We start from the raw sequence: 19,232 nt of genomic DNA, 5'->3' as shown, positions 1-19,232 counted from the left end.
GTTCACAGCAGTAGAACCCAAACTAAGACATTATATATCAAAAAAACAAGTCAAATAATCCAATTAAAATATGACATACAGATGACAACACAGAATTCTTAATAGTATCTCAAGCACCTGAGAAACAGATAAAGAAATGTCCAACGTCCTTAACCATAACAGAAATGCAAATCAAATAAACTTTGAGATTCTATCTCACACCTATCAGAATGGCTAAGATAAATAACATGCATGGCAGTCATGTTGGGGAGAATATGGAGGAAAATGAAAACTCCTCCATTATTGGTGGGAGTACAAACTTATACAGCCACAGTGAAAATGAACACATTGCTTCCTCAGAAAACTGGAAATTAATCTTGCTCAAGATCCAGCTATGCCACACTTGGGCACATAACCAAAGAACTCCAATCTACCACAGGGGCACTTACTCAACTATGATCACTGCAGCTTTATTCATAATAACTAGAAATTGTAAAAACCTAAATTTTCCTCAACTGAAGAGTTTATGAAGAAAATGCAGTGAATTTTTACAATGCAAAATGTGACTCAAAAAATAGTATGACTCAACTACTAAATAAACATCATGTGTCCTTATAACATTTTGGAGGATTTTCTGGGTATATACCCAGGAGTGGTATAGCTGGGTCCTCAGGTAGCACTATGTCCAGTTTTCTGAAGAATTGCCCAACTGGTTTCCAGAGTAGTTATACTGGCTTGAAATCCCACCAGCAATGGAGGAGTGTTTCTCTTTCTCCACATCCTTGCCAGCATCTGCTGTCACTTCGGTTTCTGATCTTAGCCATTCTGACTGGTGAGAGGTGGAATCTCAGGGTTTTTTTTTATTTGCATTTCCCTGATGACTAAGGATGTTGAACATTTCTTTAGGTGCTTCTCAGCCATTCAGTATTCCTCAGTTGAGAACTCTTCGTTTAGCTCTGTACCCCATATTTTAATAGGGTTATTTGGTTCTCTGAAGTCTAACTTCTTGAGTTCTTTGTATATACTGGATATTAGCCCTCTATTGGATGTAGGATTGGTAAAGATCTTTTCCAAATCTGTTGGTTGCTGCTTTGTCCTATTGACAGTGTCCTTTGCCTTACAGAAGCTTTGCAATTTTATGAGGTCCCTTTTGTCAATTCTTGATCTTACAGCATAAGCTATTGGTGTTCTGCTCCATTATGTTCATAGAAGCCTTATTTATAATAGCCAGAAGCTGGAAAGAACCCAGATGTCCATTAACAAAGGAATGGATAGCAGGTGGGTTGGGGAGCTGGGGGAGGGAGTCTAGGGGACTTTCAGAGAAGATACTAGGAAAGGGGACAGCATTTAAAATGTAAATGAAGAAACTATCTAATAAAAAGAAAAAAGAATATTGATTGTTTAATTAATTACCAATTTAAAAAAAACAAAGGAATGGATACAGAAAATGTGGTACATTTACACAATGGAGCACTACTCGGCTACTAAAAACAATGAATTCATGAAATTCTTAGGCAAATGGATGGAACTAGAAATTATCATCCTGAGTGAGGTAACCCAATCACAAAAGAACACACACAGTATGCCCTCACTGATAAGTGGATATTATCCCAGAAGCTTGCAATACCTAAGATACAATTCACAGACCACATGAAGCTCAAGAAGAAGGAAGACCAAAGTGTGGATAGTTTAGTCCTTCTTAGAAAGGGGAACAAAATAACCATGGGAGGAGATACAGAGACAAAGTGTCAAGCAGCGACTGAAGGAAAGGCCATCCAGAGATTGCCCCACATGGGGATCCATCCCATATATAGTTACCAAGCCCAGACACTATTGTGGAAGTCAACAACTGCTTGCTGACAGGGGTCTGATATAGCTGTCTCCTGAGAGGCTCTGTCAGTACCTGAAAAATACAGAGGTGGATGCTCTCAGCCATCCATTGCACTGAAGAAAGGGTTACCAATGGAAGAGTTAGAGAAAGGACCCAAGGAGCTGAAGGGGTTTGCAGCCACATAGGAGGATAAAAAATAAAAACCAACCAGTAACCCCAGAGCTCCCAGGGATTAAACCACCAACCAAATAGTACACATGGAGGGACCCATGGCTCCAGCTGTATATGTAGCAGAGGATGGCCTTGTTGGACATCAATGGGAGGAGAGGCCCTTGGTCCTGTGAAGGCTTTATGCCCCAGTGCAGCTAGGGGATGCCAGTACAGGGAAATGGGAGTATGTTGGTTGGTGAGCAGGGAGAGAGGGGATGGGATAGGGTTTTTTTTGGGAGGGAAAACAAAGAAAGAAGATAACATTTGAAATGTAAATAAAGAAAATATCTAATAAAAAAAGAAGTAATTCTGTATGTATAATATAAAAATCTCCATATACTTATTTAAAATCAAGAAATTTGCAGGCAAGTGGGTGCAACTAGAAAATAATCATTCTGAGTGAGGAAACTCAGACCCAGAAATATGATTATGTTATGAATCACTTATAAGCAGATATTTGCTGTTAAGTAGATGATAATGAAACTACAATTCTCAGATTCAGAGAGGTTAGGTAACAAGGAGAACTCTAGTGGGGATGCATGGATCTCCCTATAAAAGGGAATTGACAAGACTTTCCAAGTAGACTAAAGCGAGATGGGATAAGAGTGGGAAGGGATCAGGTGGTGGAGGAAAGGGAAGGAGGTAGAGAGGGAGAGAGTCCTGGGAGAGACAGTTGGAATTAGTAAGCATTTGGGGAAATTGTGAAGACCTAGGAAAGCAGAATCTTCCTGGAATCCATGAAGGTGACCTGACTGAGGATTCCAAGTATGGGAGGATATGGATTATGAACTTGCCATCTTTTGTGGCCAGACTATGCTTTCTGTGCAAGGACTGGATTAAATTGGGTGAAGTTGTTGGCAGAAGATGACCCGAGAAGATTCCCAAATTACTCAGGTTGATGTTGGGATAGGTAGTTGCTCTTTTCAAACTGACAGCACAGATCCATTGGCAAGGACAGCATCAACACAGCTCTTTGAAAATGTTGAGGTCCAGTTGATGCCTGCATTCTGAGTCTCTTTTACGGGAGGAAGTATTCTGTCACCTAGCAAAAGAGAAATTTAAACACAAACCCAGGCAAAAAAGATTTTACTAAATTTCTGACCTGTCTGTAAAATTCCCTAGGGCAAAGGTGGTGCAGAACTTATGAGAGTGGCTAAACAATGTCTGATTGAACTTGAGGCCCACTCCATGAAAGTAAGTCCATGCCCAACACTGCTTGAATGGATGGAGAGAGAGAGAGAGAGAGAGAGAGAGAGAGAGAGAGAGAGAGAGAGTATATTGGAGGCCTCCATTTGGTTTTTAACCTCAGAACTTGGAGAATCCCACATGAGCAATGCAGGAAAGATTGAAAGACCCAGAGGGAATAAATGAGATGAAGAGAACATGCCCAACAAGATAAACAGCAGGGCTCCTATGGAGTCAAAGAGACTGAAGTGGCAAGCAAGTGTCCTGGATGGGTCTGGACTGGGACTGGGTAGTCATGGAAATTAAAGAGTTACTAAAAATAATTTCTGACAGGTTGCTTATTTTTATATGGAATTTATAGATAAATTTCAATTATCAACATTGTCCTAAGCAGTTTATACATTTACCTCCTGTCAGTATGAAAATAACTTTACAACAGTCGTTCCCAAATTTTAAAGGAGGTCACAACCAATCTGGGGCCTCGAGAAATCTTTATGGTAGGTTATAATTCCCTGAATGTCTGACTCAGGAGGTGTGGGGTAGATTTAGAAATGTGTTTCCATTTCCAGTCCCTAATGATGGCATTGCTATTGACCATGATGTTACACTAATGAAGCTTTATGTAGCTGGTGAGCTGCCTTAAAAGGCCAACTTTAAACATGGAGGACGTCCATGCAGTCTGATGTAGATGCAGGGGTGCTATCAGCTACAACTGCAATGCTTGGCAGTCACTTCAATGTATGTCATGTCACAAACAGGACTTAGAGATGAGAATTGAGATTTAGAAGATTCAACCTCATCTCTCTGTCCTATCCTGGTATTTATTTGACAAACTCAATACTGTGAACCCAACAGCCTCAAGAGAGGTGAGTTTTGATTCGGAGGGTTATGATCAAGGTTGAAGCTCCCAGTCTCTATGTAAGAACATCCTATCTGTTTGATGAAGCTGCCTACTCACCTAGCATAGTGTTTGAAAAAATAAAATGTAGGTATATGGGAAAATTGTTTTCTGACACTTACTACAGTATAACTTCAGTAAGGGTCATGGAAATGTCAATAAGGATGGATGATGAATGGCATCCTGTCATGAATAAGAGACACTAAGAAGAGCATACAGTTATGTAAAGAGTATTTTATTGCTAAGGAGTAGAAAGGGACTCAGTAGACATGAAAAAAATTTCAGAGAAATAGAATCAGCTAACATGAGCAGGACTCTGCATACTTCAAGATCCTTGCTGTAGACAGGTGAGGATAAGACATCACCTGATATGGAGTGGAGGAAGATACATCTCATCAGATATGATGGGTGATGAGATAGTAATAATGATTGTGATGACCTGAGTTATCACGATTGCTGTTGTAAGTCCTGCACATTATTAGAAGATTCTATGTTCAGAATCAATCAACACAGGTACCACTATGGAAAGTTAATAAAATATATTTTTTAAAGGCTTAGTTTAAAGACTTAATTAAAGCCTTAATATTACATTACATATTGTCACATAAATATCCTTCAATGTTTTCCTACTTTTAGTCATTTCTTGGTTAATTTTAGGGTTTTTGAATGTTGGATAGTATAGGCCATATGGTTGACATGTTACATCCTGTATCTGGAGCAGGAAAAGTGAAACAATCAATGGATAAACCACATACAGTGTTTCCATGTAATATCAAATTACATAAACTGAGTAATAGAGGAGATTTTGAGAACAGTAATTAGAGACCCATTTATTTCTAAACATTCACATCTTTTAATACAACTACAATGGAAATTTCTTTCAGCATGCCTACGGTAAGAAAACCACTCAACCCATAGACATAGACAAAGTTCTGCACAGAGAACAGAAAAATGTGGATGCTGATTTTGTGGGAAAGAGTACAAGATTATTGCTTATTGAGTCCAGAGTTTCCTGCAGAAAGTGGAAATCCATTAATAGAGTTACTTGTAAATAGCTGCACAAAAAATGGCAAGTACCTAAGGACACTATTGTACGTATATAAAGTAATACACATATAACCCAATGCAAACTTCAAGTCACACTTGCTAATGATTGTCTGATGCAATCTCTAATACAAAAACCACTAGAGATCCAGAGGCCAGGGCATTCATTTTCCCTCTTAGGCTTTGTCTGTGAACAACACTTTTCATATTGAATGTCACCTCCATTTAAGCTTCTTTTGGGAGCACGGTATATTCCACCTTGACAAAGGAAGACCCATCCCAGAGTCTTTATTTTCATAGAATTCTACTGCTCCTACTGCAGTTTTGGACTAATCATGAAGTACTAAACTAGAACATATGCAGTCCATTCCATAGATGGTAAACAAAGCTATTCACTCTAATGTAAAGTAACTGTTTCTCTCGGAGAGTTTTATGTCAACCTAACCTACACAGGTCATCAGTGAGGAGGTAGTCTCAGTAGAGAAAACTTATCTGTAAGATTAGGCTGTGGACAAGCCAGTAGGGCGTTTTTTTTTTATTAGTGACTTATTGAGGGGGGTTACTAGGGGTCATCCCATTATGGATTATATCATTCCTGTATGGCAGTCAGGGGTTTTATTAGAAAGCAGTCTGAGTAATCCATGATGAGCAAGCCAATCATCAGTAATCCTTCATGGGGTCTGCATCATCTCCTGCCTCCAGGTTACTGCCCTACTTGAGTTCCTGTTCTGACTTCCTTTGGTGATGGACTTTAAGTAAGCAGAAAAAACCCTTTCTTTCTCAACTTTCTTTTGTCATTGTGTTTTATCACAGTAATAGTATCACTAAGACACTGTTGGACTAAAATTCCATATTGTTTTACCATAGTTTTCTTAAACCACTCAAGAGTGAAGAACATCAAGTATGTGATGCAAGGAAAAAAAAGGTGGTTCTCTGCCATTCTCTGTTAAGATCCACAGAGTCAGTTCTACACATCTATTGAGGATACCCACACCCAATGTTCAGGACAGGTAGGGTCCGATCTTATTATGTGTTCAGAGCCTAGAGGCCTAATACAGTCACCAGCATAGCAAATCAAAAGAAGAGCAAGACTGACTTCCCGGCCTGAAACTGTATTTAGATCTTATGTGAAGTACAGTAGCACCAGATTCTGGGATCTCAGCCACATCTGAAGATCTGAGTTTGTGGAATGCATGAAGACACTAGAAGTCTTCCTGGTAAGGTCCTACCTCTTCTAAGACAGAACAGGAAGTGACACTGGATAAGAAAACTGGGACAATCAGGCATAATCTCCAGGAATGAGACTATCTTCTCAGTTTCTGTAGTCTTATTCCTTGGAGGTGGAAGAAAGTAGAAAAACTAAGGGGAATAAAAGACACTATATGTGTAACTTGACATTGTTCCCATAAAGTACAAATTTGAGTCTCTTTGCAGAGATCAATAGTTGGCCCCTTGTGCCTCAGATATCTTTTCTAACTCCTTGTATATTGTCACTGGGTAAACTACAATTCTTCATTAACATGTGCAAAAGTAATAGCAGATGACATAGGTCTACTTAGGCTTTATAGTGAGGGTCGTTTGAAAGGCACATTAAGTCATGATTTGAATCCTGTGAGCGGCTGTATTTTGTATCCCACCTACACTGGTATCCAGTGGTTTTTCCTTGTGAACCTTTTATCATTGAATTAGTGATTATGGTATATAGTCACTAAGAGAGAACCAAGGAAATAGTACTGATTCTTTCCATATTCTCAAGTACAGGAGCTCAGAAATTTTTCATTCAAGATGGGAGATTTCAAGATCATCCCACATACCAACTATTAGGTAGAGATATGAAAGTCATTCCGACACAGCTCTTTGGGTCGCCTTGTGTTTAGAATCAGATGCCACATAAGTTCATACAAATCCATGTCCTACATCTCTGACTGTCTAACATTTCAATTTTGAGATTCATGGCCATCTTTCTAGTAATGTAAATTTGTAATACACAGGCTGTTTCTACTCCTAGAATTGGGGACACTTGCTGGGCATTTTGTTAGCACAACTAAACATCATCCATGGAACCTTTAACCCAAAGTACACATTTATTCATTTTCAAAATCTGTGCACTGATGTTCAAAAAAACGTACTTCAAGCACCTGAAAAAATGTTCAACATCCTTAATCATCAGAGAAGCAAATCAAAACAACCCTGAGATTCCACTTCACTCCAGTCAGAATGGCTAAGACCAAAATTCAGGTGACAGCAGATGCTGGCGAGGATGTGGAGAAAGAGGAACACTCCTCCATTGTTGGTGGGATTGCAAGCTTGTACAACCACTCTGGAAATCAGTCTGGTGATTCCTCAGAAAATTGGACATAGTACTACCGGAGGATCCCGCAATACCTCTCCTGGGCATATATCCAGAAGATGTCCCAACCAGTAAGAAGGACACATGCTCCACTATGTTCATAGCAGCCTTATTTATAATAGCCAGAAGCTGGAAAGAACCCAGCTGCCCCTCAACAGAGGAATGGATACAGAAAATGTGGTACATTTACACAATGGCGTACTACTCAGCTATTAAAAAAATGAATTTATGAAATTCCTAGGCAAATGGATGAACCTGGAGGGCATCATCCTGAGTGAGGTAACTCAATCACAAAGGAACTCACACAATATGTGCTCACTGATAAGTGGTTATTAGCCCAGAAACTTAGGATACCCAAGATAAAAGATACAATTTGCTAAACGCATGAAATTCAAGAAGAACGAAGACCAAAGTGTGGACACTTTGCCCCTTCTTAGAAATGGGAACAAAACTCCCATGGAAGGAGTTACAGAGACAAAATTTGGAGCTGTGACGAAAGGATGGACCATCTAGTGATTGCCATATCCAGGGATCCATCCCATAATCAGCTTCCAAACGCTGACACCATTGCATACACTAGCAAGATTTTGCTGAAAGGACCCAGATATAGCTGTCTCTTGTGAGACTATGCCGGGGCCTAGCAAACACAGAAGTGGATGATCACAGTCAGCTATTGTATAGGTCACACGGCCCCCAATGGAGGAGCTAGAGAAATTACCCAAGGAGCTAAAGGGAACTGCAACCCTATAGGTGGAACAACAATATGAACTAACCAGTACCCCGGAGCTCTTGTCTCTAGCTGCATATGTATCAAAAGATGGCCTAGTCGGCCATTACTGCAAAGAGAGGCCCATCGGACTTGCATACTTTATATGCCCCAGTACAGGGGAACCCCAGGGCCAAAAAGGGGGACTGGGTGGGTAGGGGGTTGGGGGGGTGGGTATGGGGGACTTTTGGGATAGCATTGAAAATGTAAACGTGGAAAATACCTAATTAAAAAAAAAGAAAAAAAAAAAGAAAAAAAAGTACTTCAAGTAATTTTATCCAACATTTATTTCTTTATTTCTCAGAAATGAGTAAAAGGCATTTTGGAAGAGGTGCAGTTGGCCAACTTTATTTTCCTTCTTCACTGTCTAGGTGCTTGAGGCACGAAACCTGCTAGCTTGCTGGCCATCCTGTGCTTGGGAGTGGCTGAAGCTACTCCATCATTTGATCTCAGTTTGGATTCTGAATGGAAAGAGTGGAAGATAAAATATGTCAAAAACTACAGCATGGTTAGTAATATGAACACTATTAAGCCAGACCCCATGGAGAATGGTCCTTATTAGGATTTATGGTGCAACAGAGGACATAGAGACTACCTTTTATTGAGTCATGCATGAGGAATACAGGATGGTGAGAATTTCTGTTCTTAGGTATCTGAAGAATGCTTTTTTCTGTCTATCCTGAGACCTGTCTCATGAACTCTGGCAGTGAGTCCTCCTTGTCAGCTTGTGGGCAAGTTTTAGTTATAAAGAAATGTCAGGCATTATGCTTATTTCCAGGAGGAAGAAGGGTAGAAGAGAGCAGTATGGGAAGAAAACATGAAACTGGTCAAACAGCATAATATTGAAAGTGATTAGGGAAAGAATAACTTCACTATGCAGGTCAATGGCTTTGGTGACATGGTGAGTTTGAGACAGACTGCATCACATATTTTTTTCCAATTTTTTTGTGTTAAATATTTTGCTTTTTAATGATTTTTGTTTTCCTTAAAGACAATCATTTTCATGAAATGCCCCCTTCATGAATTTCATGAAGAATTCATGAAAATGCTGACTGATATTCCAGTCCTGAATCTTAAGAAGAAGAAAAGCATCTGCCAACCTATTGTTGGTTATCTCCCCAAATTTGTGGACCAGAGAATAAGAGGCTATGTGACTTCTGTGAAGCATCAGGTATAAAAGTTTCACATGACTCTCATGTTCATTCTCTTGGGAAAAATAATAGCACTGATATCTATTTTTGTGTTGACTGTGGAGTGATACACAATATAATTTTTTTAATTAAAATTTATTTTTCTTACTTATTTACTTTGTATTTTATTTTTGTTTGTTTTTGTTTTTTATTTAATTCTTATTTTACTTATTCATTTTACATCCAGTACACTGCCCCCTTCCCAGTCATCTTTTCCCACAATTCTCTTCCCTTCCCTCTCCCCTGATCTCCTCTGATCAGGTGAAGTCATGTCCATTCACCATTATCTACCTCTACCTAGTGGCCTCCATCCAATCATTCTCCATATTCTCCATATTTATTGCTCATAATAACAACCAGACAACATTATGTGCTCCCCATATGTTCATAAACATACATGTATGAGTGCATGTAACCATTCATTGGGGTACAAGAAAGCTGGCAGCATCCAGTTCTTTAAGAAGAATGAAACTTCTTCCCTTGGCACCAATAACGTGATAACAGTCCATTCTTCATAACATTCAGCTGTCTGATTTGGGGTTGCTACTTGTTTGTACAGTGTGTGACAGTCTTTTATTCTCTACTTATGGCAGATGTAATTCTTGTTGGGCCTTTTCTATGGCTGGTGCCATAGAAGGACAGATGTTCTGGAAAACAGAGAGACTAATCTCATTGAGTGCAAAAAACCTAGTGGAGTATTCTAGAACTGAAGGGAATCGTGGCTGTTATACAGGAAGTATGTCCTATCCTTTAAAGTATGTGTGGAATAATGGAGGTTTGAAGGCTGAGTTAACCTATCCATACGAAGGAAGGGTAAGTGAGTTTTCTAAACTATTGTCATTTCAGCCATCTCAGGCAAGAGAAAACTGTAAAAGTAATCCAGCCCTCAGAACTCACACTGGAAGATAGAATCATTGTATAGCATCAAGGTCTCATTATCAGTCTGTGCACAGCCTAATGATGCAGAGGTTCAATGTTGCTATTCCCGCTTATTGCACACACAGACTATGGAAACCATTCCACATATAATAGATATTCCTTCATGTGATAATTTCTTATGGACAGATAGATCTCTGAGGTCTCATTGAAGATGTGAGTCTGATATTTGTTCCAAATCATTCCATTCATTTCACTTCCTGGGATGTTCTATAGCAGCCCAAGTTTGGGGATACTCAGTTATAAATTGCATTGTTGTGATTTTGACTCATGCTTCCCTGCAGATGAATGAAAATAACGGATTCTCTTACCTTTCTATCTTTTAAAGGAAAAACATTGCCGGTACCTCCCTGAACGTTCTGCTGCTAGAATCACTGGCTTTTTGTTTGTCTCAAACACCGAGGAAGACTTAATGTGTGCTGTAGCAACTATAGGGCCCATCTCCGTTGGCACTGATGCTTTGCACGAATCTTTCACATTTTATAGGGAAGGTAAACATGTGTTCTTCATTGAATGTTGAAACCTGATTGGGGGTCAAATGACACTTTCACAGGGGTTGACTATCAGATGTCCTGCATGTTGTGTATTTACACTAAGATTCATAGCAGTAGCAAAACTGGAGTTATGAAGTAACAAAGAAAATAATTTCCTGTTTGGGCATCATCAGAACATGAGGAACTGTATTAAATGATCATTAGGAAGGTTGAGAACCTTTCTTCTAGATATAATAAAGAATGATTGTGAGAACCCTGTTAGATTGACGGGACACATTACTGTGTATAACATTTGATGCATATAACTAGTATATAGATAGTAATAACATGCTCCCATACATGTGAACCCCTTGAAGTTTAACATCCCCAAATCATCACAGAAAGTGAAATGAACTAGGACACATATTCTCATGCATATGAGTACTTCATAATATATAATTATTATTATGCTTAAATTACTTAACTTTCTTCCACTTGGTATATCTTTTTTTGTTTGTTTGTTTGTTTTGTTTTTTTTTGTTTTTTTTTCCATTTTTATTAGGTATTTAGCTCATTTACATTTCCAATGCTATACCAAAAGTCCCCCATACCCACCCACCCCCACTCCCCTGCCCACCCACTCCCCCTTTTTGGCCCTGGCGTTCCCCTGTACTGGGGCATATAAAGTTTGCAAGTCCAATGGGCCTCTCTTTCCAGTGATGGCCGACTAGGCCATCTTTTGATACATATGCAGCTAGAGACAAGAGCTCCGGGGTACTAGTTAGTTCATATTGTTGTTCCACCTATAGGATTGCAGATCCCTTTAGCTCCTTGGCTACTTTCTCTAGCTCCTCCATTGGGAGCCCTGTGATCCATCCATTAGCTGACTGTGAGCATCTTGGTTATATCTTAAGTTATGGAAAGATAGTCTTTCTAGAACTAAATTCTAAAGAGTGCCTTGAATTAAATAATTTTATATTCAGTTATGTTTTCTTGAAATAAGGTTTTCTTAGTAAAAATCAAAGGAGAATAGGATTTATATTCATGTAGGGAATTGTTTATTAACAAAGTTATATTTGTTATATCGCTTGCATTTGGATGAAAGACTGTATAAGGATTCCTGTCAATACTGGGTTCTATTTTTTTAAATTAATCTTTTTATTTGTTTACATATCAAATGATATTCTCCTTTCTGGTTACCCTTACCCTAGCCCCATCCCAACCCCCTCTCCCATTTGCTTTTATGGGGGTGTTCCTCCACCTACTCACTCCCATCTCACCACTCTAGCATCCCCCTACTCTGGGGCATCAAGCTTCCACAGGACCAAGGGCCTCCCCTCCCATTGATTTCTTATCAGGCCATCCTCTGCCACATATGTAGCTGGAGCCATGTATCCCTTCATGTATACTCTTGGGTTGCTGGTTTAGTCTCTGGGAGCTCTGGGTGGTTCTGTTAGTAGACATTGTTTTTCCTATCAATCACATTTAGCACCTTCAATCCTTCTCCTACATTTTCATTGGGTCCCAGGGCTCAGTCCAATGGTTGAGTATATCTGCATCTTTATTAGTGAGGTGCTCATAGAACCTCTCAGGAAACAGCCATACCAGGGTCCAGTCAGGAATATCTTCTTGGCATTATCAATAGAGTCATGGTTTGATGTCTGCAGATGGGATGGATCCCTAGTGGTGCCTGGATGGCTTTTCCTTTTTTTACTGGACATTTTTTTTTGTCTAATTAGAAAATGCCTTACTAATTTTTATTGGCCATTATCATTATTAAGTTTCTGGTACTTCTCACACCTTTGATTTTATTTTCCAGGTATTTATTATGAGCCAAACTGTGGGAGTAATGCTGTCAACCATGGTGTTCTGTTAGTCAGCTACGGTTATGAAGGAAGAGAGTCAGATGGCAGGAAATATTGGCTGATGAAGAAGAGGTATAAACTGCAAGTGTTTATGTTTAAGTTTCTGAATAAATTTTATGCTTGGAGTCAGAATGGGGATAAGAGTCCCCATAAATATTCTCCAACATACATTAAACAGCAAGAATTTTTTGTGATGAATTGTATGTGTGCAGTATACCTACTTGAATTCATGCATGCCTGCATGTGCTTGTGTGTTTGTGTGTGTGTTTGTGTTTCCAGTGTTGACAGCTATTGTTTGCCTTAGCTGTCTACCATGGAGGCAGCATATTTCACTGATCCTAGAGATTATGATCATTTGTAGTTGAAGCCAGCTTCTCCAGCTGTGTCTTCACTTTACAAGACTTCAGGCAAGTTACAATGATAATCTCACACTTAAAAATTATTGTTATCACTAATGTGAGGGTGTTTGTGTGAACATTCATTCTACATGTGAGCAGTTGCTCACTAGAAGAGGACAACAGATTATCTGAAAATATAGTTAGAGGATACTGTGAGCTGATTGTCTTGGGTACTGGGAAAGGAATAAGCTTTCTGTGGAAAAAGCCCTGTTCTTAGGCACAGATCCAACTCCAGTCTCCATTCTGGCTTTAAATGGGTTCTTAGACTTGAACTCCAGCCCCTTCTCTTTTGTGACCATCACTTGAACATTTGAACACTATGACTGGGCAAACAAGTTATAGTATGTGAGTTGTTCAGATTTAGCCGCTGGTTTCTTGAGTAGTAATACATTTGTGACATTGATTTTAAAAAAGATGGCATATTGTTGGTTCTGTGCCATCTGTGGGTGGAAAAATATCCAGAGTTTTCACTGCTGTGATTTGCACAGTCCTTTCTGAGATAACTTTTGTTTCTCAGAGTTGGATGTTTTGCATTTTCTGATCATTGAGTTAAGTAGGCTTCTGGATCAGTGGTTACACTTGGAGTTATTGTAATGAATGCACTTTCCTGTGTTCTCTTTGCTAAATGGGAAACATGGTTCCTTTCCATCATGGTGAGCAATGGGGTATGAATGCCAGAGGCAGGAACAACCACTGTGGAATTATTACATATGTTGTCTACCCCAGTGTGTAAAGTGCCTAATGATAAGAAGGAAGGGTTGGAGTGGAAACAGCCTGTGAAGTGGAAGCACTTTCTGTTTACCATGACCAGCCTCTGTTGCATGAATAGAGCTCATGAATTACTGTAGAACAGGATCTAATGTGAATTCTGTTGTGTCTATCCAGTAAGACATGATGGCTACTATAGTTTAAGCACTTCACTAATTTCTATTTGATTCCCATAAGAGTTTGATTTTGTTTAATAGTTGCACAAAATATATTGAAAAAAGGTTTAAGTTCAACACTAGTGTCTGTCTTCCTTTAATTTTGAAAAGTAGTGACTTTTTTAATTAATATTTTTTATTACATATTTTCCTCAATTACATTTCCAATGCTATCCCAAAAGCCCCCCACACCCTCCCCCCCACTTCCCTACCCACTCATTCCCATTTTTTTTGGCCCTGGCGTTCCCCTGTACTGGGGCATATACAGTTTGCATGTCCAATGGGCCTCTCTTTCCAGTGATGGCCGACTATGCCATCTTTTGATACATATGGAGCTAGAGTCAAGAGCTCCGGGGTACTGGTTAGTTCATAGTGTTGTTCTACCTATAGGGTTGCAGATCCCTTTAGCTCCTTGGGTACTTTCTCTAGCTCCCCCATTGGGAGCCCTGTGATCCATCCATTAGCTGACTGTGAGCATCCACTTCTGTGTTTGCTAGGCCCCGGCATAGTCTCACAAGAGACAGCTACATCTGGGTCCTTTCGATAAAATCTTGCTAGTGTATGCAATGGTGTCAGTGTTTCTAGTAACCCTCATTATATGGACAATACATAGGATGAGGTCAGGAAAATGGTCCTCTCACCATGTAGATTGACATCTTTTGCCAGGTCAAAGTGTTATTGTGAAATGTCAATGTCTGGAAATTTTAATAAAGAATTACTTAAAGCAACTATCGAAAAGTCACTGCCCTCCTTGTAAGAGATATACCTACCTATGTAATAGGCATAATGTCTGGTAGGGGTTGACTACAAGCCAAACTTCTTTAAAATATGTATTTCTTTCTTGGTTAGAGAATAGACACATTTTGGCATATAACTGGTGATAAAAGGAAGAGATATAAGCCGTGTGTATGTGTGTGTGTGTGTGTGTGTGTGTGTGTGTGTGTGTGTGTGATATCTGACAATTCCATCAACATACTTTGAGTATCATATTTTGTTCCAATTTGGTGAGTCTGATAACATGCTCTCTAGAGGCCTTGTTCAATCATGGAATATGGTGGTTCTTGTATAGGAATGCTCTGCTAAATATTAATTAAGGTTTTTTACCCTATCTCAGGTCATTTAATTCTCAAATAAAAGACATAAAACTTTTATATTTATATTAAGCCATAAGAACACTAGAGCTGGAAAAATATCAACATCTATGCTAATTTGTGTGCTTCATTGTCAAAAACCCTGATATACAACTTACCTTGTTCTCTGTGGACTTCTCCTACCCCAACTGCCAAGCCCTTATGACCATGTTTTCATTATCCCCTTACCATATGGTGTCATCTTCCTTCTTCCTCCCTTCTCCCTTTCTTTGTGGTTGTCTCTGCCTCAGATTCAAAGCCTAGGCACTGAAGTCTTGACTACCTTTCTTCTGCTCAGCTACAGGCTGTTGGCATTTTCATTCAACCAGTAGTTTTAAATTAGGGATCAAAGTTTGCACAACAAAAGCTGGCATACATTAGAATTCAGTCATCTTGAGGTAACTAGACCTTAGGATATGGATTAAGCATTACAGTGCATAGCAACCGACCAAACTTCATCACAGGAAGGTATATTAGAGCTGTAAGAAGGTATATTGCATAGAGAGTTTTCTATAACAACCCAAACAATTCTAGACTAAATAGTGTCAATAAAGATGATGGATCATTGGCCAAATATCCTAGCAGGCACTGTTGAGTCTGTGTGCAAGCTCTTGCCCAACCGAACTTTGAGACCTAATTTTGTAGGATTTATCTAGTGGATTGTAGCCTTTCTTGTAATCCTGAAGTTTCTTTGGTTAAGGAATTTTGACATTTTCCTTTCCTTTGGAGAAAAAGGCCAAGCTTTGGCTTATCTTAGAAAGAAAATCTATTTCTAAATCATATGTGTCTTAATTCTCTCTGTAACCACTGTATTCAGTGATTCCCCGGGCCAGCCCATATACCTCTAACAAATACTGTTCTCCTGCAGTCAGAATATGATGGATATGTGACTAAGGAAACCTGATTATTTGTGGACATTGGCTTCTGCATTGCTTGCCTCAGGGTTTTAAGCTGTGGCTTATGAGTTATGATAGTGAATATGTATGCAGCTCTCAGTATCCTGTGTGTCTAAGAGTCAGTTCAGTGAAGTCTACCAGGACAATTTTTTTCTTAGGTGTGTCATGGCCCAGTTACAGTTAGGATTAAAGTGATGAATTCAGAACTTGAAGACCACCCATGAAAGTTAAAGCAGTAGGCATTTCCTTTAACTAGATGGATTGACTGTGTCTGTGTCTCTGTGTAGCTCCTCCATGATTTGCCCCAGCCACATGGTAAGTATGTCTGAAAGGCTACTTTCAGTAGCTGAGATGTTTTTATGCTCCAAGTTTCATGATTACTACAGGGACAAAGCTGGAAGTTTTCTGAACAGGGGCCCAGACTACAGTGGACTATGATGATGGGCAGCAAATTTTGGCTGGGAACATTTGTCATATTGACCATGAAATAGACAGGGTTGTGACAGCTATTATAATGCCTATTAATGTTTGTCATGCAGTCATTCAATGAGTAATCATAACCACACTATAATGGGTGGAACAATAGAATTTGATATTTCTGAAGCTTCAGGGTCATCTTCCTCCATTTGTGATATATTCATCAATAATCTGAGGGTAAGTTTGTCCCATGGTATCTGAGATGAAGTAATAAATTCATAGTTTCTCTTTATTGGATAATGATTATGGTTGTTTGAGTAAAGCATAAATTCTGGATCTGATTAATTGTATAGGTTTTTCCACTCTGAGGACTTCTCTAGAACCTGAAGCCAGTAGGTTCTGGAATAATGTGCTCCCAGAGACTTTGTTGGGCAAGAAACATAGAACACAGAAACAGTGCCTAATGCAATGAGAAATTCAGTGCATAAACAACTTAGCCTCTAGCAAGTGACCTGACACTTGATGAGTAGCCTGTCTCACAAGAATAACTGTAACATTTAGTATTTTAGGGGTCCATTGTTATCTCAGGGGAAGTAGAATCAATTCTGTAACTAGATTACTAAAGCATCTCCTTAGGTATCCTAGAGACAGACAAGAGGTGCAAATGGATAGAGACATTTTGATCAGGAATGTGCCTTTTCTGTTAGTTATGACATGATGATGGTAAGCTGGGTAGGTACACCTAAGTCAGAGTCCTTGATTAGAGGCTCTGAATTTTTGGAGAACCTGTTGAGACTCAAAAGTTCACTCAATATAAATGCACTACTTAATTTTGGGCTTCATTGGGAAGCTGACAAAGAGGTGCAGTCTTTTTGTGCATAACAAGTAATCTAAAATCTATAAAATTTTGGAGCTACCATGTCTGCTATCATCTTCTTGAGTGTGTTGAGAAGTTGAAAAACCAAAAGAGATCATCATTTTTCTCATTGTGTTACTCTGCTTTATTTATAAAACAAACAAACAAACAAACAAAAAGAAAGAAAGAAAGAAAGAAAGAAAAAAAGGAAAAATCAACAATGACAAACACTAACAATAAAACATGGCTGAATATGTAATTTTGTCTTTGAGCCTCTTTCCATAACATAATATAGCCTCACATGGAGCAACCCATAGCTCCAGATCCATAGGTAGCAGAGAATGGCCTTGTCAGGCTTCAGTCAAAGGAGAGGCCATTGGTTCTGTGAAGGCTCAATAACCCTGTGTAGAGGTATGCCAGGGTGGGGAAACAGGAATGGGTGTGTTGATGGTAGAATACCCTTATAGAAGCAAGGGGATGGGGATACAATAGGGGGCTTCTGGACAGAGGGGAAACCTGGAAAAGGGATAACATTTGAAATGTAAATAAAGAAAATATTCAATAAAATAAAACAAAAAACAAACTAAGAAGGTATTCTATTCCTCAGGAAACATCCTTTTTAGTAGAGTCATATAAGGGGTCGTTTAAATAGTAGATTAGGGTTGTCTCCAGAGGAGTCCATTCCAACATGATAGGAAATAGGTAAGAGTAGCTCGGTTTACTTCCCACACTTCCCACAACCTAACACTAGATATAAGAGAAAAAAGACTATAGAGGACAGGAAAGAGATCCCTGAATGATGACTTCATGGAGCTTGGAAAGGTTGTTATATTAGCATAACACTACTGCTATAGTTATATTTCAAGTGCTTAGGGGCAGTGAGACTCTTGAGAGAAAGTTTGATCTTTGCTACCAGGATATCTAATTTCTTCTTGTTCTTTCTTTTATGCATGATTACTTAAAAAACCCTCAAGCAATAGCAGTGAACAACCAACCAACAAAGCCCAAAAACTAATCAACAAGCCATCACACCTCCTCTTTGGGCCCTAGCATTTATCTGTACTTTGAAAAATTCCCAGAATTACAAACATCACACAACAACATAAACTATTGATATGTGGCAAAATCATGGCTCTGCTAGAGCATGAGGCAAATCATAGTCAGCTGCTATGAACAATCTAAAGCAGCCCCATATCCCACATCTGAGATAAAATTAAAACAAATTTTATATTTCTGTGTTTTGTGAAGACACCAAAACTCCAAACTTCTCACTACAGTTAAACATAACAAGTTGGGAATTTCGAAAATACTTGGAGGAAAACAAAGGGCATGTCTTATCCAGGTGTAAGTTTGAGTTCTTCATATGCATTTGGGAGGCTAAGACTGGACCATTACTGTTAGTTTTGTTAGTTCAAGATCAGCCTTGGCTACAAACAGAGTTAGCTCTATGCCAAATCTGGGCCACAGTATTTCTGAAAGCTAGAGACTTAGCCACTGATAGAACACATGCTTTTTTTTTTTTTTTTTTTTTTTTGCATCCACAAGGTCTGAAAGCCACCCCAAGTCCTAGAATATAAAAACAGTATTGCTAGAATAGACATATAGCAATAATAAAAACTCCTTTTAAGCTCTCTTGGAGTACAACCTACACTACACTTTCAGCATTACATTCTTTTCTCCCTACTCATTCCCAGGAACAGAGTTCCTAAGGGTGGAATATTGCTCACTGAGAGACAACTGTGCAAGTTCAACATAACACTACAGTCTCTCAAATAATCTGAAAGGTCCTAAGTGCTGTCCACTGTACCTATCAAAACTCCCAACTCTGTTCTACAAAGTTCAGTCAGTTTAACATAAAAAACAAAAAACAAAAAACTTCTCAAAA

General features: G+C 39.0%; 1 pseudogene; it reads left to right on the top strand.

Moving 5' to 3' along the window:
* Positions 1-4,970: 4,970 nt before the first annotated feature.
* Gm5664 lies at positions 4,971-19,056 on the top strand (annotated as a pseudogene).
* Positions 19,057-19,232: the final 176 nt, after the last annotated feature.

The sequence above is a fragment of the Mus musculus genome, chromosome 13 (assembly GCF_000001635.26).
Source record: "Mus musculus strain C57BL/6J chromosome 13, GRCm38.p6 C57BL/6J".
Lineage (NCBI taxonomy): Eukaryota > Metazoa > Chordata > Mammalia > Rodentia > Muridae > Mus > Mus musculus.
Note: the sequence above shows the minus strand (reverse complement) of the source record. Positions and strands in the feature narration are given on the sequence as shown.